Below are 26,867 nucleotides of genomic sequence, written 5' to 3' on the forward strand. Positions count from 1 at the left end.
TCCTTGTGAAGCAAGAGTCTCTATCCTCTTTGTAAGTACCCTTTATGTACTGGAATGCTGTGATGAGGGTCCCTTGAGCTTTTTCTTCTCCAGGGGAAAAAAAAAAGACTGAACTCCTTTAATCTTTCATCACAGGGCAGGTTCTCTAGCCCTTTCATTGTCAAGTCTGATGATCAGACCCTTTCCCTCAGGTCTCATCACTGTTTTTTAGATCACTGTTATAGGTCAAATGAAGCTATGGCTCTGTCCCTTCAGGTGTAGCAGGGTACCAAATAAATGTCCAAATATGTTTATCAAAACATTTTCCTTTGTTCTCCTCTGCCATTTTTGTATTACTTGTGTATTGTGTTCAATGTGTGTGCATGTGTGTTTGAGGTGTTCTCCAGCTTCCTAAGACCCTCTTGGCAGCCTTTTCTCTGCTGCAGAACTATGGTGTCAGCATTGAAAGCTTTTATGTATGCGTGCCAGGTAGAAGTGTAAATGGTAGATCTGTTGACATCCTTTGTTTAAGACAGTGGACACAGTGGTGCACAGGTGACAGGACTAGAAGCAATAGGCACAAACTAAAACACAGTAGGTTCTATCTAAATAGCAGAAAACAATTTTTTGCTCGGGTGGTGACCAAGCACTGGCACAGCTTTAGATACCCCTGCTAGAGCAGGGGGGTCGGATAACCTCCATAGGTCCCTTCAAGCATCCACCCTTCTGTGATTCTAAAATTCTGTGATATGGTGGTGAGATGATTCTGATTAAAACACAAGCACTACATCCTAATGTAACATGATTGAAAACTTACCTTCCCAAAACTTCAAACTTCTGTAAATTCTTTTGTAACTGATTTTTACATCTTTTCAGTCACCGCTTTGCACATGATGCAACTACTTTTGAGCTCCAATATTCGTTATTCACCTAAGTGAAGAAAGGAAGGTCCTCATAATAATGCTTTATGTTTGAAAGCGAAAGAGTAAGAAAACAAGGGGGGGGTGGTGGAAATACTGTTCTGTAATAACAGAAATCCCTGAATTTATATTACCATGTCTATGATCTGCCTTTGATTGTGTTTAAGCAGAAAAGCAGATTGTTGTACCATATTGCATATCACAAAAATGTTCCCATAGCAGAGTCAGGGGTACTATGGAGGGAGGCATGGCTCAGGTTCATGGACGCTGCTTCTCAGGCCTGGGAAGGACTTGTCACAGTGTAAAATGTTTATGGAAGTACAATGTGGAGAAAGAGTCATGCTGTCCTTTACTAGGGCAAATTTACTCGTTTGGCTAATGATTATTGAAACAATATGTAAAAAAAGTGATATATGAATAAAGTATTCTGTTGGAGCAGGTATTCACTGGTGGTAACACGATCAATACAAGTGTGCACCAAATGTTCAAACTTAATTACTTTTCAGTCTCACCTAAGGCTTTAAATCCTGTAGTTACATGGATAATTGTCTCCAGTTGTCACGGTCCACTCAGTGGACTTGTGATGGTTCGTTTACTATGATCACGAAGGGCAAAAAATTGAGGTGACCACGCCAAGGGGTTATGCTTTGATCAAACAGCGCAACTTTATTGTTTGCCCGTAAGTAGCGTGCGACAGATAGTGCCAGGAAGGGAAGAAAAGGTAAAATAAAAAGACAAGACGATTATAGCTACCACCACAGGTCCAAGGTGTCCCTGTGGTCCCAAGTCCAGGCAGTGTCCTGCTGGTCTTTCCGATCATTGTGATCCTTAGTGGGGAAGATCTTCAAAGTTGGGAATGCGAAGGAGCAATCTTTTGTGCCAAGTGACACACCTCGCTCCTCCTCTGGCCCATGGATTGTTGCCAGTCTTTGCCTTCTCGAGCCAGGTTATCATGCATGTCCAAAGAGGCGTGCCCAAGGCGTGGTTTGCCTTAGAGTTGGGTAGCTTCAGAGCAGGAGGTTTGTTTTTGTATTATAATGAAGAAAAGTTCACCTGAAGTTCAAGTTTTTCTGGTTCGTTGCTACAGTGATGGTGATCCATCTTCTCGACAGTAGTTATGCGGCCTTATTGTAGTTGTTCCTTTCAATCCCAGGTAGCAGGGAATGGCATAACGCTCCTTGTACCATGCAGTTCTCTTCCCCAGGGTCTTTGTGTCTTGGTGTCCATGAGGACTGTATTCCATCTCCAGGTCTCTGTTGACAATGTTGAGACAATATCATTCTCTTTGGACTGACTCTTAAACTAGTATATCTCCGTTCCCATTTATTAATATAATAAACATCGCAGTGTTGAAAATGTAGCACGAAAAGCATGATTGCAAATCTCAGATGATGTAGCGTTTTACAGCCATTTGCCAGTCTGCACAAGGCTAGCTCACTCATTTAATTACACAAGAATCTGAGTATCCGTCATTTTACCTGTGTTGTGGTTTAACCCCAGCTGGTGACTAAGCACTGTGCAGATGCTCACTCACACCCCCCACAGTAGGATGGGGGAGAGGAAAAAGTGAGATAAAGACAGGTCGTAGGTAAAGCAAAAGCCAGACATGCAAGCAGAGCAAAACAAGGAATTCATTCACCACTTTCCATCTGCAAGCAGATGCTCAGCCATCCCCAGGAAAACAGGGCTTAACAGTTACTTGGGAAGACAGGCACCATAATGCCAAATGTACCCCCTTCCCCCTTCTTCCCCCAGCTTATTATATATACTCAGCATGACATCCCATGGTATGGAATATCCCTTTGGCTAGTTCAGGTCACCTAACCTGGCAGTGTCCCCTCCCACTTTCCCATGCCTCTCCAGCCCTCTGGCTGGCAGGGCCTGAGAAACCAAAAAGTCCTTCACTGAGTATAAACATCACCCAGCAACAACCAAAACCATCAGTGTGCTATCAACATTGTTCTCACATCAGAGCCAAAACACAGTCCTGCACCAGCTACTAAGAAAATTAACTCTGTATCAGCTGAAACCAGGACTATCTGAAGTGAAAGTATATCATGTATGATTTTTAGAATTTTGCTCTTTGTTCTGTGAATCAAGTTCATAATCTTGGTACTATGGGAGAAAAATTTAGGTTAATAATAATAACAACAATAAGATTTTTTTAAACATTATTAAAGGATATCCCTAGCCTAGCAAGCAAGAAAACTCGGAAGTCTTTAGACTTCTTTGCAATTTTTAAAAGAAATGAAAGATATTAATTTACATATCACTAATCATAAGCAATAGCCATCTTATGTGGTGTTTTACATGTGAAGGTAAATCTCTTTCTAAGCATGAATGAGCCTTGCATCCAGAATCCAAATGTGAGGTCAAATATCACCTTTACATCATCTCAACTTTACTTAAGAGGTATGTAGATGATATAATACAGAGGTAATATTATTAGATGGTTTTTCAATTACAATTTGTTTTGGTGGATTTATGAACAGATAAGCAAATTAAAGTAGTAAAATCTAATAAAGTCTGCCAAGATCTGTATTTTGTATGAACAAAGGTGGTATGTCATAGGAAACATTGATAAAGTATATAAGCAAAAGATATACTTATTCTCGCTGGGACACATCTAAATACAAGCAGCGAAAGCTGTACAAATAACTGATCTTCTGATTATTGTTGTATTCTCAACACTGGAAAAATACAAAAAAATCTAGACAGTATAAAGAAATCAAGGTTCTTCATCAATTAATATGTAAAACAACTATGTCAAATAAAATGTCTATTTACCAAAATCCAAATATTTTCTGTAGAGTTCATCTATTCTTTTTAAAACGTGCAATCTTTTTTATTAAAAAAAAATAAGGATCTTATTTAGAAAAGGCTTTCTATTATTATCTGAGTGGCTTTCTATTATTATCTGAGTTTGTTTGGGTGGTTTGGTTTTTGTTTTCTTTTCCCCAGCCAAAACATACTCAGAATAACTAAAAGAGGTCACAAATTGATGAATCTGAATGACTTTTTTTTTTTTTAATTAAGAAAAAGAATACCGGAGTCATCTATTAAAAATACACTAAATACTGCTACATGTGCATGTATTATCAAACTTCACTTTCATTCTGTCAAGTGAAGCAGATACAAGTGCCACAGCACTTATTAGGGAGATGCTCAAAACCAGGTACTACAATCATAACCCCAGTAGCTGGGCACTATACACTGCTTTGTTGCAGACTGTGGGTTTAACCCAATGGCATAGCTGGTGCTGGAAAATGCAATTTGTAACACACATGTATGTCACCTCTTGGAAAAACTGCAAGTGATACTCTTAGCTTTGAATTGATCAAATTGGCACGTTATCTCAAATTTAATTTCCTTAGTTTCTGTTTTATGATGTCCAGATGGTTACAGAACATATCCTGAATACAGTCAGTATTTGGACTTGCCAATGAACTGCATGGAAATCAGTGGCTGCTTTACTGTGTGTTTTGAGACTCTACAGCCAGTGTAATAAAAAGATACATACGTAGGAGAGTGCATTAAACATGCTATTTAAATTTAGTATTTTTCCAAGGCTCAACACAATGCTTCTATACTAGTATATTCTGGCATGTCTAGTCAGATAGATTTTGACAATCCTGAGCGAGTTTCTGAGATGCTGGGTCATAGGACAGAAGTGGTCTGGAAATAGTAATCAACATTAGGTCATGTAGTGCCGTATTAATTCACAACATATAATTCCAGAACTGTGTTATTTCATATCAAATGCTTCAGGCATGAAGAAGAGAGCTTGTGTGTGCTTTGTGTAGGCATAAGTTTGTTTGAAGTGTTTGTCACTTCAGTATCTGTTTAGGTGATTAGTGTGCTATTGCTTAACTATACTTTGAATTTATTAAATCTCACTGTAACTAAAATACATTTAGAAAGACAATTATTTGTGTTAGCAGAATTAGATCTGCTTCTTGAATTTGTGTTCCCTTTGCTTATAACCACAGCTCTGTATGAAAACTGTGATAGTATTTTTTCCTTGCAAATTATTAGTACCTTACACTTCTGTCTCTGGAAATATTTCTGGTCACAATACTATATGCTTGTGCACTTTTCTTGCATTAAAAAATGCACCAAAACTATTCACTAGGAGATGTAGCCATAGTTGTGGATAATCTTCACTATCAGGGTTTTGGGACTAAGAAATTTAAGTGTCTCCATTTCCCAAAACTGCTAACTTTGTCTTACTGGAATTTGTATAAGGGCTGATGAACAGTTCTATTACAGCTGCTTTTCTCTAGGTGGTCATTGGTTTCGTTAAAGCCTAGACACTTCTTACCAGGAAACATAAGACAAGAGTGGGAATCAAAACTCAATTCTTTTTTTTTTTTTTAATGGAAAAAATGTTTGCCAGTGACATCAAGTTCTTCAAAAACTGTATTCCTTTACAGTTCTTCAAGTGAAAATGACTTTAATATTCAAAGACTTCAAATATCAGTCATTCCCAGGAATGTCCAGTGTGCCAGTGCACTTCTAAGTGTAGTAAGACTAAGTGAAAATTGAACGTGAAGCAATCATGTGATTCACAGTAATTGTGCATGTCAGCAGCTTAAAACCTTGGGTAGTCAGGCAAGGAAACAAGGAATGGAATCTCATAAAGACTCCTCTCAACATATTTTTTTGTCTCAGGCCTTTTATATAGCTCCATAGGTAGTCACTTGTTGTTTGACTAATCAAACGTAGATTCCCTTGAAATAACATCATTATTACTAACTTGTTATTTTCAAGAGCCACTTCTGTTTCTTCCTGATGTCAGTCCTTAATCCAAATATAAAGTAGTGAGATATTTTTATAACTTTTTTAAGCCTTTCTTAAGATATAGTGGTAGTTTATTGTGCTTAATATTGTGATTATTATTAAGTGTTCAGGAAGCAGTAAAAAGTCTTAATAATGCATGCATTTGCATAATGCTGTGGGATATGTACTGACCTCTGTTGGTTGCTGACATACATTTGAACATGGCATGATTAATAATGCAACTCCCTCTGCTCCGTTGACATGTCTGTTCTGAATCTCAGAGGAGGCTGCTTTCTCCATAATAAGGATTATTCATAACCCAGGTATACTGAACAGCCATATATTCTCGACCTGTACTACAGCTTATTAACCAACCGCATAGTTCAGGAATTTTAACTAAAATATTAATGTAGTGTGCTATTCACTCAGGACAATTCATGTCATCGCAATTGAACAGGTTCAATTGCTGCATCATTAATTCTGATTTTAATAGATTATTGCACACTACATCAAGCTTGTTGTCATGCAGGATGTTGTCATCTTGTCAATGATTATTTTTTTTTCCTCAGGGCTCAAAGCTTCAATATATGATATTTTAGATTAGCTCTCTTTTATGCCTTTATATCCTGTAGTTTGAAATCTGACATTTCAGAGGAACGTGAGTCTCCTGAAGTCACTACCACCTATTCGTCGCTGACTCCTAAGACTGAATAGGATATATAGTTTCTGTGTAATAAATATATAATATACATTCAAAATGGAATGTAATATTATTAATATAATAATACACATATTCAAATAATACTAATATAGTGGATAATACTACCAAGCAGTAGTCTAGAGTGTGAAAAGACCGGTTTCTTTTATGGCCCTTGCCATGTTGCAGTGTGTTGCAAGAATCTGGAGCATAAGTGCATAATGTAAGGACTCAAAAGGTCAGAGATTAAGTAAACAGATAGTTCATGTGAGTCTGCGAACACTTCCCTCCTACTTCTATGGAAAAAAAACAGTAAAAATATTGAAATAATATTACCTCTTGGGTAGTAGACTTACTGTACTGATGTTTCCCCCATCACAAACAGAACAGCTACAGTTTGTGACTGAGATACTGTTACCTATGATATTATAAATAGGGAGAATTCTTGCAGGCAGTAAAACCTAAGGGTGAACTAAAGGAGGGTAAGTGTCAGCATAGATATTACAGTACATGAAATGATTTTATTTTGACACACTGCTTACTTATTTTGAAGAATGGTTATCTTACACTCTTCAGAACTGATTTCTCCTTTCAATTATTATACTGTCCGTGATATGGCTAGTAATATGCTGCAACCTTACTGAGATTTTTAGCTCTACTCTGAGATGTAAAATTAGGCCTTGAACACTTGTGGTTGTTGAAGATTCCTTGGCACTTCTTATAAGAGAGGAAAGGAATAACCTGCTTAAGAGTGGCTTGTTCTGCTAGCCACAGCCTAGTCTGGGTAATTAATTGCATTTGCCTTATAATTAAAAAAAAAAAAGCTAGACTGTGTTTTGACAATGCCATAAAATAAATGGTCATTTCTTTAACAAACACCATGTTTTCCCCAAATATTACTAATTTGGTGATTAGTGAGGAAACTATCTGTCCCTTTAAGCTAGTCATAAAAAATCTCCTGACAGTGCAATTTAAGTTATAAAAATACATTTATTATAACCAATACAAACAGATGGAAGGAATCTGTTTTGGAACATCCTTGTACGTCCAATTTGGGAATCTGGACCAAAAATTGACAGTTATTTGGAAGATAAAGTGTTGCTGTAGGATTTGGTGTATTGGAGGTGGGTTAGAGAGGAGGGCTGATATTCAGTTAGTTGTATTGAAACATACTGAAAGTATTTCTGAGCTTGAGTTTATTCACAGATCAGCTGTAAATAGTAAAAAATGCATGGTTTAGGGTTTTTTTTCTTTGTCAGAACATTTAGTTATTAACATAGTCCAAGGTAGACTTAAGCCTCCACCTTATGCACATAGATCCTGCACTGAAAAGAGGCAGCTGTGACAAAATATGGATTGCCCTAGCATATTTTGGTATTAATAGGCTGAAGGGATTAGAATTTTTAACTATCTGTTGGAAACAGAAGAGTCATCCTCAGATCAGCATGCTAACTTACAAATATTTTGTTTTCCATGGTACCTAAATTTGGCTTCAAGATCAAGAACAAGTCAGCAAGAGGATCAGTATATTTTGGACTGTGTTAAAACAACAAAGATGTTTGCTCTCGAGGAGAACCTGTATTATGATGTCCTGCATTTGGGATCACTTTTATAGGATTGATTGCTTTCCTTGTGCATCCCTTGGGGCCTGCTAGCTCTTGGGGGGAGGTAGTTCCTCTCTAGCAGGTTTGTCTTGGTTATTTTCCTCTGTTATTTGTGTACTTTAAAATCTTTTTATTGTGTCACAGTATCTAGATCTAGAAACACACCATAAGTTCCCTTTAGGGAACATGTTGTTTGAAGGGTTGGGTTTTTTTCCCCCGTTTTCCTTGCAAAGGGGCCTAAAATGTGTTAGATTAGGAAAGACCTAGCAAATTATATAGCTAGATCATCAATTTACCTCACCACTCTCTTCAATTCAAGAGGGATATAATGAAACCACAGTTACCACCCTGGAAGCTGCAACTGCTTTAGTCTACAGGCAGTTGGTACTTTTTCTGTTGTTAGCAGTAGCGTCTTTATGTCATTAATCCTTTCCTGTGCAGACTGACTAGTCCTGTGGAATATACTGCCAGTAGACAAGTCTACTGCCTGGGCATAATTCCCAGCAGTAAAGCTGGCATTTGGCCTGCAGGAGTAGATTACTATGGATTTTTTCCCAGGAGCAGCTTTATGAATTATATCATTTGGCATCTGAACCATATCTTTCGGAATACCCTCTTCGTGACTTTTAAAATTCAGTCTGAATATTCACTCTGGACATAACTTTCAGGAGGGTGCTTATAAAACACACCAAATCATTCAGTGTCAGACCCGTTTGCTATAGTTGCAAACTCATGGGAAACTATCAATCCATGAAGGAAGAATTGGGAGCTGGTGATGGACTGTTTTGGCCTTGGAGTTGAGGAAGCAAGCATTTTAGTTAACACTGTAAGGATTCTTGCTTAGTGTCCCCATCATTCATCTGAAATGAGTTTCTGCCTACACTATACTATGAATTACACATTTGTGCTTGGCATTTGTAATTAAACCCTTCCCTCCCTTCTGTTGTGAGCACCCCGCCCCCCCCCCCCCCCCCCAGACTTGTGTTATGTGTTGTAGGGAAATGGATATCATTACTTTTTTGGGTATGTGGGTATTCTGTCAGACTTCTGCTGAGGTTTAGAGATGCATTTTAGCTGTCCCATCATTCAGTCAAACCTTTAAGCAGATGCCTGAATTTCATTCATTTAAGAAGACATGAAGGTTAAGGATTTTTTTCAAGTGCTTTGATGAGCTAATATTTTAATCTTTAAAGTATGGGCTTGGGTTCTGGTAGGGGACTTCAGTTTATTAATAGAAATAATAATAATAATTGTGTGTGTGTATATATATATATAAAATAAAATGTTCTGATAACCCAAAGTGATCGTGGTTTGATAGGGCTAACTGCTTCTAAACAGAAGAAAAGAGCTTCTGCCCCACACTGGGTATCTGTAATAGAAAAAATAAAAAGCAGGAGGAAAAATAGTATTATCTGTGCTGTATTATTGGGAAACTGCCATTCAAAGAATTTTAGCAACCTGTACAAATGACAAAGGAAGCATACATAGCAATAGAAATGACCCCTCACCTTCACAATCTTCAGCCCTCAACCATCCATTCATTTCCCCTTGCTGCTATCATGTCCCTAAAACCCAGTATGTTCCTTTTTCTTTAATTAACAGTCAGCTGAAAGATACAAGTCCCTTTTAGAAAGAAGAGACTTGTCTTTGACATCCTTTGTCAGATTTCCTGTAATTGGAAAAAACTGGAATGGCTCTGCTCATGGGAGTTAAATGTTAAAATCCAAATTCAGTCTTTAGCCTATTAAAAAACATCTCATTTTCTGTTCCCTCAAGCAACATTGTCAAAATTTGCTCCCCAGGTGTCTGAGTAGATGGAAGTTACAGCTGGTGTCTGTCCTGTTCTTTACATTGATGTTTGTATTTGTCCATCTGACTGAATGCCACCTGCTGCAAGGGCAAGAGGGTGGGATCACCCATTTCTGAAAATGTCTTTTTACCAGCAGAAGGTTATTCAATTAGGCAATCATTTCTGCTTAATACTGGATGGGATGATATCAACACCTGCACTCTCTCTCCCTCACTTTCTGCTTCCTGGGGACAACAGCCTTTTCTGTCCCTGGAGAGGAGGGGAAGGTTTTCAATCTGTTCGCTTTTGCATTAGCTTCTGACTACAATTATTAGAGCCTGACATTAGGTTCAGTTCTTGGCTGGGGCTATATTCAGTACAGACACTTTGTAGAAATATGAATAAGCATTTAATAATATATTAATGTTTTAACACCCCTCCCTGCTCTAGGGGGCTGAATTTTTCCCTTGCTTGCCTTGACATGGGTTTAAAATATTTCATATGCTTTAAGGATCACTAAGGGAAGAGTCAAAATTCTGAAGTGCATTGGCACTATGAAACTCTTCCTGCAATTTTGTGTGCATTTATATGTAGTGGTATTTTTTTAAAGGTTTGCTTGTATGGTTGATTTTATGAGAGTTACTCCAGTTTACAGAAATAGAAGCAGTGTTTGTCGCTGTGGTTACTCCAGCTACACAAGCAGATATTTCTTGCAGAAAAGTGCACACTCTGTTTTTTAATTAACTGGATGTGTGGCCTTGTGGCTTTTCAGGGTGTTCCCTCCATCTTACATGGTAGATCTCATTTTGTGGAAAAAAGAAGAAAGAAAAAAAAGAAGAAAAAAGGCTGCAGGATGTCATCTGTTTCTTATAAACAAACCGACATGCTCCTGTTTACCCTTTTTAAACTTCCACAAATTCATAAATAGTATGTCAAGCAACCATGCACTCCAAAGTTTATTTTAATAAAAATATCCATATTCGATTAGATAATAAATTCCTGAAATATATCTAATATTTATGGCATCTTGAAATCTTTACATGAATCTGGAAAATTGTTTTCTAAGCATGGTTATCAGAACAAAATTGAGTTTCATTCAACCCTCATACATCCCTGAGACCCTATTGAACCCAAGTGCCATACCATTGAATTTCAAGTAATTCCATTTGGGTGTAAGTGCACTGAAGACAAGATTGAGTCTGTCAGATCTTATTTTAGGTGAAGGGCGTAACTCAAATTATTTTCTTACTCTGGTAGTGCTTAACTTCTTATGTAGTTAGTTATTCTTCTCTTGATGTAGTCTACTGTTTACTCAAATGTTTCATTTATGTAGGCCCTGTTGTTATTGGAAAACTGTCCAGTCATTCTGTTAGTAACTTTATTAATTTTTTGCTAGTTCTAAAAACTAGATTTTCCAGTAGAAACACACATCTTACCAACCTTCATTAGAGCTGTGTTCACTGCTCTCAGATACATACACTTGCTGCCTTTGCTGTCTCCAAATATTTAGTGATCTTACCCAAATGGCTTGTAAAACAGTTTTGCAAACAGTAAGTAGTTTTCTGAAATAATAGAAAAAGTACTTTAAAAAACCCCCACACAAACAGAGATATTGTTTAAATTTTCTCCTTCCTCTTGCAAAGGAGGGAGAGTCCACAAGCTTTCAGTTTTCCTGTCTTTACAGTTTTTAACAAATGTGCCCTTATATATTTAATTAACGCTTAATAGTAAAATCCATTAATTTTTCAGGCCTCTCCATAGTCAGTAACAGTTTTACACTAGGTCTGCACTTCTGCCTAGAACGGAATAAAAACAGAGATTTTAGGGGATTGTTATTTGTAAGTGTGTAATGACAAACTTCCAGGACTGTACTGTATCCACATTAGTTGAGTATATTGCCTCATACTGAGAACCATACTATAACTTGGTGTTTTCAAATAAAACAACCTGTAGAACAATTAATGTGCAATTGCTGCAGCAATTGGGATTCTTATATTAAAAAGGTTATATCAATTTAGAAGGCTGGGCAAAGCCCAATTCCTGCTGACTTGCCATTTCTGATGCTCTTGAAAAAACATCTAAAATTCTGTAGTTTCCCAGTGGTGATTACATATGTAATCTGTCTGTTTGCTTACCATAAAAATAATAAGGCCGCTTCCAACATTGTTACATTCAGTGTACTTAACAAACATGGTAAATAGATTTTTCATGTAGGTAAACTGAGGCAGGAAAAAAAAAAAAGATATTCAAACAGGTTATTTAATAAGCCAGTTACAAAATACAGGAATAGAATTAATATCTCTACACTGGAGATGAGGAGGAAGAACCAGGACACTAGAAAGTGTTCTCAAGTCAATTTAAATCTTCCTTTGGCGCTCTGGGAATAAAAAAGTTAAATATTTTTATTAACATTACTTACATCATTGTAATGCCAAGGAAAAATACATAAAAACAAAGTACAACCATTTTTTTAAGCGAAGAATGGTGATCTAAAGGGGCTTGGACAAGTGAAAAGATAGATGAGAGATATTAACATAAAGGCTCAAAAGCTAAAAATCAGTGAATTCCCATGAGTATAAATACATTCACATATCTCACCATTCAAGGCCATCATACACATATCTTTCTGCTGTTGACTTTTCATAGGTTTTTCTGCCAGTCTTCCAGAATATCATGGTATCAGCAGTTCTGCTAAACTGTTACAGTAGTTGTTGAAACACTTCAATACACTGCTATGTAGAAAGAAAAAAAAAAAAACTATGCAAAGAACTGGCTGAGGAGCAGGATAGAGAAAAATTAAATGAGAAGAGCAAGAGGGGAAATACTGTTAAGACAGTGCTCATCAGAAGAACCTAGAAGTTAGTAAAATGATGAAAAGCCAGAGTCAAGGCTGGAATCAATAACGTGATATAAAAGTTTTGTGTTTTTTCTTCTCTTGATCGTGATCATCATGATATAGTAGTTTTACAATTCACCAGAATGACAGAGGCCAAGATAGCTGACAATTTAGCCAACTTACTAGCCAGTACTGTTCAATTTTTTGAGTTGTGATGAGGGGAAATGTGCTGTTTCTACTGGAATACGTCCACTGATCTTTAACCCAGTGAGATTAGTTTCCAAGCCAGTTTTAAAAGAGGAAATGGAATAAAGATTAAAAAAAAAAAAAAATGGGAAAAGAGGAAGGAAGAAGTCTTCTCCAAAAGAAATAAACTTCTTCAAACCAGATGACATGAATATTTTGTCTTAAAAAATGTGAATGTAAAAAGAGATTGGCGGAAAAGAGAATTGCAGCATAGTATAAAAAGTTAAGATGGAGAAACTTAATTCCAGATGGATAGGTGGAAGGTAGCCTGGAAGTGAAAGTAACTATATGCAACTCGAGTTGAAACAGGTCTAAAAAAGATAGTGTAGTAAAATAGAGCAATTGAATCACCACGTAATTAGTCACTATGGCACTTGTCTTGCTTTCAAGACAGAGTATGACTTGAAAAAGGTGTTTCCAGACCACGTTACTTAGTACGCACATTACATTTTCAGCTGGACCAATGCACTTTGTGTCTGATAACTTGACATCATAATGATGTCTCTGAGGTAATACAGAGGTGGTTTTTACTTCTTAAATGGTGTCATAGGAGAGAAAGGTTGCACTGTTGTAAGGACCTTAAGATGCCATTTTATTCTCATTCTGATGCAAAAATTTCTCCAAAGGCATGCATTATTGGCAAACCATCCTATGCAAATTTCCCCTAGAAGGAAAGTTGACCCCTTGAAGGACTCTTGACAAAACTTTCAGTGCTAGAAATTAGTAATAAGGATTGACACTGTTTTCAAGACAGGAATTTTCTCAGTTGTAAGACAGATAAGAAACTGAATTAGCCTTGCTGTCAGTGGAAATTGTTGAATTAGGTCAAGGATATTATTAAACCCATTGCAGTAGTACAAGGGTTCATCTTCCCAGCACTTATGGAATATTAATATGTATCAGTTTAGAAAATGAGAAAATTATATTTGGAACAAGTGTAAATTTGACATTTACATTTGTAGAACTTGATGCTGTATGTTGACAGAAGGAAACTAGACTGATTATAAATATCTGCTTTCAGTTTTTTAAATGTGTTCAAGATAAGTAGGAGTCCTTGTGGAGATCCTAATGGGCCTGCTGTGCATGCAGAGTCTGCAAGTACAGCATGAAGGATAAGCCCATTTATATTTTTTTGAGCATACAAAGCCCAGTAAGCCCAAAGATTTTCAGCCAGATAGCACGCTGACCACAGCTGTGGGATTGGAACAAAGGTGGTGGAGCATTTTGTGCTTAAGCTTCCTTTGGAAAATTGCACCTTCACAGCAGGACAGATGTAAAATATGGGTCACGTCTGTAATTCATATAAGCCAATGTGCATCAGTGGACATGTTCTATAATGGAATTAGACCTCAAAGGGAGATGTCAGCTGCAAGGGTCACAACACCCTTTATTATGCATGTGAATATATATATGTAGGCATATTTATATAAAAAATCAGTAATATGCAATTTATGTTGAAGGTTAAGTTTGTTCCTAATGAAAGGCCATAGAAATCTTCATGCTGCCACAGATAAGTGTATGGCCAATAGTGTTTATCTTTAAACAGGTAAATCTCTGTTTTGATTTACACTTGCAGCACTCAAAATGGCAGAATCAATTTGTTTGAAAATTGGTAAAACAAATTTGTTGTGGGCTATGACCTCATATGCTGAGCTTCATCCCAGTAGTATTTTTTCTTTGTTTGAATTATAAATCTTGGAAAGCAGTTTTTATTGTGGAAGTATTGACGTAGCTTTAACTATAATGGTGTGGCTATAATTTTGTTAACCAGTAGGTATGTGTATTGCTAGCTGTTAACTAGTATTTCTCAAATAGTAGATGTTGAACAGAGAAGCCAAAGAAGGCAACAAACATTAAGAATTAATGTGAATTATTAATAAAAAGAGGGGGAAAACTACTGTAGGAATGACCCAGGATGAAAATTGGACGGTTGAAATTGTTAAGAATATATGTGGAGATAATCGTACATGGAGGTTTATGGGGCATATGTTATACTTCAAATTTCAAGAATCAGTTTTGTTAAGAGAATACAGCAGCACTTTACTTTTGCAGTATATGAGAATATAAAGGCAACAGGAACACTTATTGTGGCTAACTGCCACATGACTTAGAATTTGAGTGCAGTTTTACTATATACTATACTGTATATGTGCTTAAAAAACCTGTTCTGCCTTTTGTGGAGGAAACATTGGAAGTGCTGATTATCCCACGTATTATAAAAATACAAAGCTCTCTGATCCTGAATCATTTGCTTAGTGCAAATACTTGTTTTCAACTGTGGAACACTCTTAAGATTCACAGATTTTATTGGATGTCATTTAGTTGAGATTTAAACACCATGAGAACAGCTGAGATTTGTGTTGCATTCATGTTTTCATTCAATAACTTTCTTTCCTTTTAAACTTAATTAAAAAAATAATTTACGCTAAAGTTGCTAGTAAATGCACATAATTACTTCAGATGTACATTTGTGATAATCAGATAAATTCTCCATGAACATTTATAACAGCTGATGTCAGTAAGCTATTACGCTGACAGAGCAAGAACTCAGCTAAATTGTATCTTATTTCAGTGGGCCTACATTTTAAATGAAATATGAAAGTATGAGATTCTGTAAAAGCCTAGGAAAGAAACAAGCATCTGCATTGAGATTGTTCTCTCTATTAATGTCAAATCTGTGAGTTGGTAGGCATGCCAAGGTCATAATTTATGGAGTGATATTTGTTAACCTGAAAATACAAGGCAAACATTTTAGAGGTAAATTTTCTATCAATGGAAATCTAAGACCAAAAAAATCAAAATATTTTGTGATTTTTCACTTCAGAAGTATAGAAGACTATGAAGGATAAAGGACAAGCAGCAGATGTAGCTGTGATGACAGCTTTCTGTGTTAGCCACACCCTTATTTTTTGCATAATTACAGGCTTGTCTTGAGGATAGGCTCCATATTTTTTTTCCAGAAATACAGTAAATAATGTGACAATTTGATAAAACTGGTTTGTGTTTCAACATAGGTCCAGGTATTTTTCAAAACTGCCTTTATCAAAAGTGGGTTAGCTTTCATAAGAAAATCTAGTGGACGAGCTTCTCTGTGTATTTGAAGTATATGGAGTTCTGAGGGATTATATGAACAAGAAGCATACTAGATGAACTGTTCTGGGAGTAGCCGCAGCAAGCTAATATTTACAAGGTGTCCTCTTAATTGCTAGTTTTCTGCTCTTCCCCTGCATCTGCACTTTCGTGATTGTAGTCAGGAGTGAAATTGGAGGGTTTGCCATGGTAAGAATCTCTCTGTATTTATATTTCTGCACATGCTTCAGCAAATTCTGGCCTGTTTAGCCTTGAGACCATATCGAATTTTACTTTAACATCTTAACCTTCTTTTTGTGGTGTCTCATAGCAACTCAGCAAAACTGTTTTCGTAGCCTCCCTGACACCCTTTCATCAGCATGCCTTCTTTCTCTTTAATAATTTCTTTTATTTTCTATTTCTTTTGTCTTCTGGTCTTGCTGTTGACCTTGTACAGCAGAACACAAGGGGAATTCCTGAGATTTTACTGCCCTTAGTGACCACAAAATGTTAAAAAGAGAAGTGTTCTTACTTCCTAACACCCTGTGTTGATAACACAGCAAGCTAACAAATCTTTTAAATCGCAGCTTTAAGGTTTCATTGGTCTGGGAAGTGAGCATCCTACAATATTTAAGTACAATCTTATAGTATCATCGGCTCCGCTGAACTCTCTGCTTGAGGCAGTTTGATATGTTCTGTTAGCTCAGCAGCATATTGTTTGACTTGCTCTTCAGTGCAAATCTAATGGGGATTAATGGCAGCCAACTCAAGAGCACTCAGGGGCTTGTTCACCCTACCTTTACTCCAAGCAGATCCCTTGAATGCTGAGTAAAGTGCTCCAGCTCAGGTTTGTTGTGATGTCTCAGTGAATTCACTAAATGCCTACTTTAGGGAATCCGGTATTACAGGACAAAAAAGGCCTTACTAAGTATGAAGATACTTTTGATGTCTTTCTAGTACCTAGTGCACTTAGAAATTCTGATATAATTTTGCCCCTGTGCAATTAGACACAGTGCAGTTTTCACACTGTTTGGCAGACTGTCCCTCTTTCCTACATGTCAGTAAGTTGCATGTGTGTAATCTGTTACGAAACTTGGAAGTTGTATTTTGTATTATTTTTCACAGGAGTATAAAGTCCAGAAATAGATTTTACTGAAAAAAAGCTTGGAGGGAATGTTTCATTGGGGAAAACTGAATTAAAATAATTCTGTTCCCATTTGAATCAAAAGAGAAGCTTATTCCTCTAATCCAGAATGTATCAGGGTGCCTCCTTTGACTTCCATAGGAACTCTTACTAGGAACTTAATTCCAGACCCCTTATTTTTAGCTCAGTGTCCTGAGTGGACAGCAAATACTACATCCCAGACCACAGTGTTCTGCTCCTCCTCCCTGCTCCTCCAGTATAGACCATACATCTTTAATTTAGAAGGCCGGAATTTAGTTTTAACTTTCAAATTCATTTGTTACTATTTATGTAGATGCTCTGTACTAATTGTGTTGGTGCAGAAGAATGTCCCACAAGTAATAGAAATCACACAAGACATAGTATGATAAAGACCCCTTTGTGTATCCAAGTCTGATATCTGAATACAGGAAGGTTTAAATGTTTAAGTAAAATAGAACCAACCTTCTCTAAAAGCCAATTCTTATCTTATTCAAACGCTGCACTGGTAAACTCAGATTGGATTACAATCACTTCTTTCATTGCAAAACAGTACTCCTAATTACAAACATTCATTACTGTACTAATTCTCAGTTAGAAGATTTTAAGTTAATACATGTTTGCCATTTTGATGTTTCAGAAATCATCCCAAAAAGTTCACCACAGATCATAATTATGTTAAATTATATCAGAAGCCTGTAGAAGTTTATTTAAAGTAGAGGACAAGTCTGTGCTTTTTACCTAATTTAAAGCTTGCTCAAGTGCACTTTATTTCATGAAGACATTTAAAGTATTTATTTTTCCTATATCTATGTGAAATCATTTTAAAAGTGTCCATTCTTGAAGTCATGAAGGAGGAGATGGACAGAGACACATTACTTCAAAGTAAATGCTGTTTAGACACGTTACATTAATACTACTACTATGTTTATCCATCATATTCAGTTGTGTAATCTGAAGTATTGCTAATCTTTAGGGCAATATCAAACACTGTAACTCTGTTTCTAAAGCGTGGGTTTGTAATTTTATATGCTGAAACATCTAATGTAGCAGTTTATAAATATTCAATGAATCAGTTAAACAGATGGTCTCCCTCTCCCTTCCTCATTTATTATTTTTTTTAGAAATAAATATACTTTTGTGAGTTTCAGATGCTTTTTCTTCTTGGAAAATGTGCTTTTCATCAAAGCAAAATCCTTTTCATGCCAGCATAGTTATTTTGAGAATTTTTCTGAAATCCAGGTTGTAGTGTTTTGATCAAAAAGAGAACAGCTTCACTCCCTGACTCTGTGGGAGATGCAAGATCAGATTCTCTTTTCAATTGTTATTAAATATAATGATGCAAGATCAGGTTCTCTTTCAATTGTTATTAAACATAATGATTTGTTTTTAACAAGAACCATTTTTATAATGATTCATCAAATTTTAGAAGACTTAAAAATGGTTCGCTATACAAATAGAGCGATTTAAACAGCTTCGGTGGAGGCAACTGAGAGATACTGACCCCCAAATATTCCAGAGTAGTTCCAAGGGAGCTCCTCACTTAGGATGTGAAAGATAAATAGATTAAGGGACCTGAAGCTGGCATTTGCCGCATACCAGGTGAGTATTCTCACCTTGTCTGTGGCAAAATCCTTCTGACTCTCTGGTTTGTTCTTTTCTCTCTCTCTCTCTGTCTTTTTCTTTCTTTTTCCAGAAAGTCATATTAAAGCCTTTTAGTTCATTTTGGCTAATATTTCCTATTCTTGATACCTCAGGAAGAGTTGTGTTACAAAGACAGATTTCAGGCACTTTAAATGAAGCACCTTCTTCAAATGCAATTTAAATTATTAATGTTAGTAGATATTAAATACTTTTTACAGAATGCAATTGGAAATTAGGTACATTTTAATTTCCGTCTGTCCAATCTCTAAAATTATATGCAAATATACAAACTGAATTCTGGTAAAACTTCATGTTGCAAGGGAAGCTGCCTCTGAGTCAAACAAGGACGAAGACTAAAATTTACTTTGTCATCAGAAAGGAAGTTGAACAACTGTCTGAACTACATTTTAGTTCTTCAGTTAGTGGTTGGCAATCTATGGCAGATCATATTTATAGAAAGGACTATATTTTGTTTCTCTGCTGTGTGACACAGCTTGACTAAGTCATTGTCTGATGAGTTAAGGCACCATCTTGATTGTTCACAGGTAAATTAGACATATTCTGGAGAAAACTTAAAGTATGTTAAGGATATGAATCTACTTTCTAATCTCAGTCTAGGTGATCTGAGAGAAGACTGGATGGTGTGAATTGTTCTGAATGTTTTCACATCTCGCTATTGTAACTTTTCTTTCTAAAGTCACATTTTACAGAATTGCTCACTATGATTTATTGATTTTGTTTAAGCTTAAGAGAGCAAGGAGATGGGTCTGCTTACAGGCAGTGGAAAAGAGATGTAATATATCTCTAATAATATTGTCTACAGTGTCTGCTTAGACTGTCTGACGAGTGTTTCAAGTTTGGGGTAGTTACTGAGTTGCTGAGAGAGGTTGAGTCTTGAAGGACTTTTCAGGGTAAAGTGTTATGGACATATGTTGATCTATAGAAAAGGACAGGAAGCATTTCAGCCCTTTTATTGACTCTTGAAATTTCTTAGGAACACTGTAAGAAAGCATATGATAATTCAGTGCTGTGTGTTTCTGAACCTAATCTCTATCTAACCTAATCTCTCACTGATAAATGAGTTTTGCATGAATTGATGTGATGTGGATGCTTGTGCTGAATGTCTCAGGGACAATCCCCAGTGAAAATCATGTGGAAGAGACAGTAAAATCCTGTGGAAACCAGGGGGGTCTGAGGTTCTGCTGGGAATATAGTTTGTGTGTATGAATGCATGGGTAATTCCTTACTTTTGGGCTGTGCTGCTCAGTAATGCAGACCTTATTAGGGTACAATTCTCATCGAATGGAGAAAGCAAAAATCACACATATATGCAGAGTAGTATGAAATTAAGCACAATAAAGATTCCGGTAGTTAATTTATTAGACAATAATCCAAATTAACTCAGTTTGAAACAAGGATATTAATCAAATTTGATATTGTGTTGGAACAAATATGTAAAAATACCAGAAAAAAATAAAAGCAGATTTAACTACATAATTCAAAGCCTATTATCAGATTTCTAAGAAATCCCATTTTTGCATCAGTTTTGTGTTTCAGTTTAATGTGCAACATTTTCTGTCAGTTGCCAGAGTAGATGATGGGATGTTTACATGTTATTACAAAAGAATTGATGGTTCATAAGTACTTTACATTTGATATTTCTGGTTGAAGGAGCCTGACTGGCTATAGAATTAATTACATTTTATATCCATCTGGTTAGTGTATGGAGCTGGAATGAAACATGAAGAATTTAAAAATGAACAATTAAACTAGGTTTTTAAATATAGGAGTAAAGAGATAAATCTTGTTTGAAGTGTACAAATCACATAATTTATCTTGCAACATTGACACACTAATAATTGCAGCTACCCATTTCCCTGGTGAAATAAATTCCACTTACATATCATGCTGCTGTGCTCTGCAACTCAGCTTTTTTTCCACCCTTTCTCCATCTAACACAAACCAGCACACATCAATGTGCAGAAAAAATTTCCTTTCAAAGCAAGTCATCCACACGAACAGCCTTATTTGAAAGGCTTAGAGAATGATTAGTTCCTCAGGCTATATTTCTATTTAAAAAGGTACAGAGAAGAATATATGATAGAAGCATGTATGAAATTTTACAATAGTGAATTTTATTTAATTTTGACACACGAATTAGGCATTCTGTAAAAAATAAAGTATATTAATTTATAAACATAAGTTTACACTTGGAATTGTTGTAATTTAAAAATGTTATTTTTCCATTTAAGCCAGAAGCCATGTGCAAACCTCTCAAAGATGCGTTTTCTTCTTAGTAACATATCTTTATTGATTAACCAAAAGCAAAAAACAAACAAAAAAAAAGGGTTCGAAGAGAGTTTCAAGGTTTTTTTTCTTTTCCTTAAGGAGCAGTTATGGTTAGAAAATTGATTGAATATAACAAGGTTGTTTTTATGATGGTTTTGAATAGATTCTGTTTACCTTGTTAGCTAAAACAGATTTGTATTATTTACCCATATTCATATTCCACTCAGCACAAAGGGTGCTTCTGTTATTTCTTTGGTTTATGTCCTTATCTTAGATCATTTCATGAAGTGAGATGGAGAATGGTCAGGTAAAAAATAAAACCAGCAGAACTGAAATAGTTGTACCAAGCAGTGGGGTAACAACCACTTAACCAGGATCAGCAGTGTCTGATACAATCAATCTGGTCATACTCTAATATGGTGTTTTCTTGATGTACCAATTACTGAGGCTGCGTAAAGCACTACAGCAGATTGCAGTAATCAATGGTGCTTTTCTAATTTAATTTTATAACTCAATTTTCAGGGATTATTTCCATATATAGTTTATTTCTGATCACTTTAAGTTTTTCTCAACCCACAGTTCTTAACAGTACTATTTTCTGTAAAAAGTAACCTAAAGTAATGGCATTGCATGTCCTAATGTTTGTTAACCCTGGAATAGGGCTAATTGTATTTCTGATTTGAAATTTGTTTCATGTTTTTTTAAGAATGCTGTATATTAACTTGAAGCATTTGAACATGCCTTCTTGCCCAAGTCCAGAAACAAAAAAGAGTTTAAAAAATTATTCTAAAATAGAAAACATTCAATATGCTACAGTAAAAGAATTTGTTGTATAAGTGATAGCCTTTCTGCTTTAAACAGGTCTATTTGCTCACCAAATTAAAAAAAAAAAGTACACTTGAGTTAGATTAACTTATACCTTTAAACAAAAACAAACAAACAACAACAAACCACACAAAACCACACACAGAAGTATTAGAAACCATACACGTTATCAATTTGTTTTTTAAACTTAGGGTCAGTTCAGCAAAAACTTGAAATCCTCCATTGACTTTTTTCCTTCTTATTTTCTACTGCTAGGGTTTTGGTTTTTTTCTGTAATGTCCTTTGTTGAGCATTAAGGTCCTTTTGAAAAACAACGTTTCAGTACAATGTTAGATTTTCAGCTCAGTTTCTTTCATCAGTCTCTTAAAATGGTTTTGTGTGAAATGATAGTTCTGTGGTATGTCTGAGATAGTTCTGACTTTATGAACTGAGAGACTTTGGACTGCTTTTGCATAGCATATTAAAATATTAATAATTTATTAATCAACCTGAGCTATCTAAAGCAACAGAATGCTGGGATGTGAATACTTGCTAAAATAAAAATGGATTCTGATATCCTTGTTCAGCTTCTATAATAACGTTATTTCTTGAACTTTTTGCTAAACAGCATTCCTTAAAGTGACCAAGAGAGGCAGAAATTCAGAGCAAAACCACCACTAATAATTGTAATATTTCATTCAGTATTAATGTTCCTTTTCAGATAATTAAAGTGTTTTGTTCTTTTAAATATAGGAAAAGGAAGAACAGAATTATTTATTGTTGTTTGACATATTTATATGTCAAAATAAATAGAGATCAAGGGAATCGATATTTCTTTGAAAGTTCCTGTGTGCTGCTAGTTCTCAGAATAAGGACTTTTTTAAAAGAGCTTTTTAAAAAAGAGAGCTTTTTAAACATTCATTGTGACAGAAATTAACATGGATCAGAAAAAAACAAATAATTAAAAACTGATCAAGAGATTGATTTAGGTAACAGTCTACAACATTTCTAAGAGTTAAGAAGAAATCATTTAACTTCAGAAAAGGCAGATGACTGGGGCCAGAGCAAGATTCCATGTCATGCGTAGATAATCTGTTTATTAAGTTCTCTATAGCTTATGTAGGACCCTATCCCTACTTCAATTCTTTGGTCCTCCTCCTTGAAGAGGATAAAAATATATAAAAAACAGATGAATGGTAGAATTTTAAGGTTCCTCTTTCTCCATGTTGACCTGGGGGTTAATCAGCCTCTTGCTGGGTCTTTAGTATTATGTACACTGACCATCAGGCAGACTTTATAAGAAAGCATCCCTGTATTTTGTGCAGTAGTAAGTTTCTAGACATAATGTAATATGTTTCCACAATGCTGAGAAGGAAATTGAAAGCTTTAGATTTCTGTTGGCCCAGCACAGGAAAAAAAAAAGGGGGGGAAAAAAAAAAGAGGCAGAGAAAAATCCATCTCTGCCTATCATCCTCAAGAAACCTGGGTGGGAAAGTTATAAAAATAAGGACTGTACAACATTGGCCACCTTTTACATGACAGACTACGTCTCCACAGGATTTCCATTCACAAAATGCTGGAATGGTTTGTTGTTAAAAACATTCTGAAATGGAAAATGCTGGCACTATTAACACAACGTAGCAATTATCAATTCCAGTGTATTTCATAATACATTACCAGATTTTCAGTGTACAAATATATCTAAAGGGCAGTGGTGTTAGGATAAGAAAAATGCACCTGCTAACATTTAGCAAAGATATTTTTGTTTGTTTATTCCTTGTACTCCTACCCTGCAGTTACCATCATTGTTCTCTCTCCTTGCCCTAGCTGCACCTTCCCGCCAGCCAGCCAACAGAGGGGGACCTGAAGCCCAGGGCTAGCAGAACCCTCGTGGGCCCTTCCTTATGCTGCTCAGGGTGGCACTGGCTGACCCCGTTGCCTGGGAGCGAGTGATTCCCCCCCTCCCTGGGAGGGCTGGGGCTGTGCAGTGCCATCGGTGGTGTTGGCCACGCTGAGGGAACCTATGGAAATACACTTAAGTGGGCCCAAGGCTGAGGAGGAAGGAACCCCCTTGAGGAACACCGTGTGCCCCCGCTGAAGGACTGCACACAGCAGCTTGCCGTAAGGCCCCCTGCCACCCCAGCCCACCCTTCTGTGCGCACGCACACCAGTCCTCTGGAGCAAGTGGGACACAGCCCATGGTCAGGCCCCCAGGAGCCCCGGGAAGAGTCGAGGAATAAGAGGGGGTAGGAAGAGTGTGATTTTTACCATTTCAACTGTGTAGTTACTGAGGTTTCTTTGTATTTGAGAATGTGGACTGCAGAAACTGTGGCCTCATCAGCTGCAGCAGCAGCACTTTGTTAGTACCACAGGCATGAAAAAGTCCCTTCTGCCCGTGACATGCTTTTGAGGGTAACCAGTGGTGGAAAAGGTGGGCAAACCCCTACCTGATCCCAGGCACAGTGGCGTGGTGAGCTACCACTCAATGAATGCTTCTTTGCAGGTGGCCAGGGGTGATGGCAGAAGACTAGGAAGGCAGAGCTCGTGTCAAATCTCCCAACTGACTGTATAATTTTATTTTCCTTCAGTTATTTCATAAGTAGTTTGGGGATGTAGGCTCATCGAACACTTGAGGAAAGGGAAGTGAGGGTATTTTGCCTTGGTCTTGCTGTCAGGCTGCAGTTTGAGCTAGGCAGACTTTGGCATGGAGTGCTGGTGGCTCACATCATTAGCCCAAAACCTGAGAGGCAGGGAGAAAAGAGGCAGCCCCTGAAGCAGTCTGAGAAGACATGGGACCCAGATTAAAAACTCAGGGTTGCTGCAGTGTGGTTTCAGTTTCTGGTCATAGTCTGAGGAGATCAGAGGTCTCTGTTGTCTGTTCTTCTCCATGACCTTGTTGAGTCCAGGTGTTTAGCCTTGTTGGAACTGAGCCTTTTTTGAGAACTGAGGGAAAGTGTAGAAGGCCTGGCACACCTGTAGGGGAGACAAGAAAGAGAAAAGCAAATTTCCCTACTCTCCTGACCCCATCCTAGATGCCCACTGTGTTGCTACATGAGCTCTCAGGGCTGAGTCGAGTAAAGGGGCTATACATTGGGAACCAAAGCCTTGGGCTGTGTTTCTGGCACAGGGGTTCCTGCAGTGCAACTCTCCAAAGCTTCCTCTGGGAAAAGTAACATCCAAAGGGGAGAGAGAAGTATAATGTAATAAAAAGGAGGGGGAAAAATGCAAGGAGGAAAAAAACTTTAGAACCCAAGATGGTTGTCTAAGTGCTCCCTGTACTTAAGTAGCTATCAGTAAAGCGAGGTAGAGCTAAATACACAAGCCAGAATATAAACCTATAGGTATGACTGTAATTGGTACATCCAAATATACATTTATTTTGAAAGGAAAGAAGAAAAAAAAGAGATGTAAAAGTTTAGGCACAAATGCTTGATTATTTTATATTTTTTTTCAGTTAAAATGCCAAGTTCTACATGTTTGTTCTGAAAAAGAGATGAAACTTGAGGGTAAGAAACAAGGCTATTGGATCACTGAATAGTTTCTTAACCACACAAAATGAAATATTCTTACCTAGTAGTAGTAAAGTCATTCATAAAAGATTCTGCAAAATGTATTGAGAAAGCAACAATGCTGCTAATTAGCTGGAATATCACCAGAAATTCCTCTCAAGGAGATGCTTTGGCTGGGCTGACAAAGACAGCTATTCACAGCAGTCTTGGCTGCAGGTTTTTGGTTTTTTTTTTTGTTGTTTTTTTTTTTTGTGGGGGTGGGGGCGGTGTTGTTTGTTTGTTTGTTGGGATTTTTTTTTCTCTTTTCCATAGGTAGAACAGAAGGAGGAACAATTTACTTCAGTCCTGTGGGTATTGTTAGTGGTGTAATGCATAGCTTTGCTCTGTTTGGAGTTTGGTTTGGTTTTGTATTACCATGTCTGAATATGGGAAAAAAACAAAGCTAGGATACTTTTCTCTTGAGGTCAGTTGCTATGGCTGGAATTAAAAACATAGAAGCAATGTGCACCTAGGTAAAGAGAGGACATGGGCACAGTCTGAAGTGTTTTTTCTGCATTAATTTGGATTAGAAGTGTTACTGTAATTAGACTAATATCTGTTTGCTAGGCTTCCTATATATAGTGTGTTCTTTTTCCCTCAACACTACTTTGAATATAACAACTCAGTGATGGATGCCTTGAGGTCCATCTTCTCTCTTTACTGAGAATGTTACCTAGATTATGATCAGACTGTTAGTGGTGAACATCATAAATCAGTCTAAAAGCAAAGTAGATCATACTTTCACTTTGCCTGAATTCAGCTGAAAATCTGATCCATGTCTAAGTGCAGAATATGTGTCTAATATGCAGAAACTTAGTGGGTCATTTTGTGGGCTGCTTAGATCTCAGAACTCAAGGAGTTCAATCCAATTACCAGCCTCCAGGATGGAATTTTTTGGACATTCCAGGCTGAAGTGCTCCATACCTTTGGACTAGCAGGAAACCCATCCCCTCCACCCTTCACAATGCTGCTTCACAATTAATTGCATAGAGGAGAATGCAGTGATACTTTCTAAGACACCGGGTTAGACTATGGAACCCAGAAAATAATCCGTTTGTTCTCATGTGAATTTAAACCTCTGAGTTCAAAGAGATTTTAATGTTATGAGGAAACTTCTTTTAACTACCAAATACATGCTCAATATAGCACATTATCTACAAAACTCAGATGTGTAAAATGAAAGTTGTGCTGTCTTACAGTCCTTCATGTTCATTGAGTTTTTCAGAACTGTTTGCCTACCTGAAGTTAATGGTAAGGTGTCAGAGTTGATGAAAATAACAAACTAAGGAGGTAGAATAGAATGTTAAAAAAAAATACATTAGGTATCAAATGTTACAATATTTCTTTGTATCTTTCAGTTAATGATTTTTCACATGACCTCCTACAAGAACGCACAGGCTGATGATGTGCAGACACAGGATAAATCTAAAGAACATACAGGCTTGGATCAACTTACTAGAGAGCTAATGTAGCTTTACTTGGCCTGCTTGCACCATGTGGG

The sequence above is a fragment of the Falco peregrinus genome, chromosome 3 (assembly GCF_023634155.1).
Source record: "Falco peregrinus isolate bFalPer1 chromosome 3, bFalPer1.pri, whole genome shotgun sequence".
Lineage (NCBI taxonomy): Eukaryota > Metazoa > Chordata > Aves > Falconiformes > Falconidae > Falco > Falco peregrinus.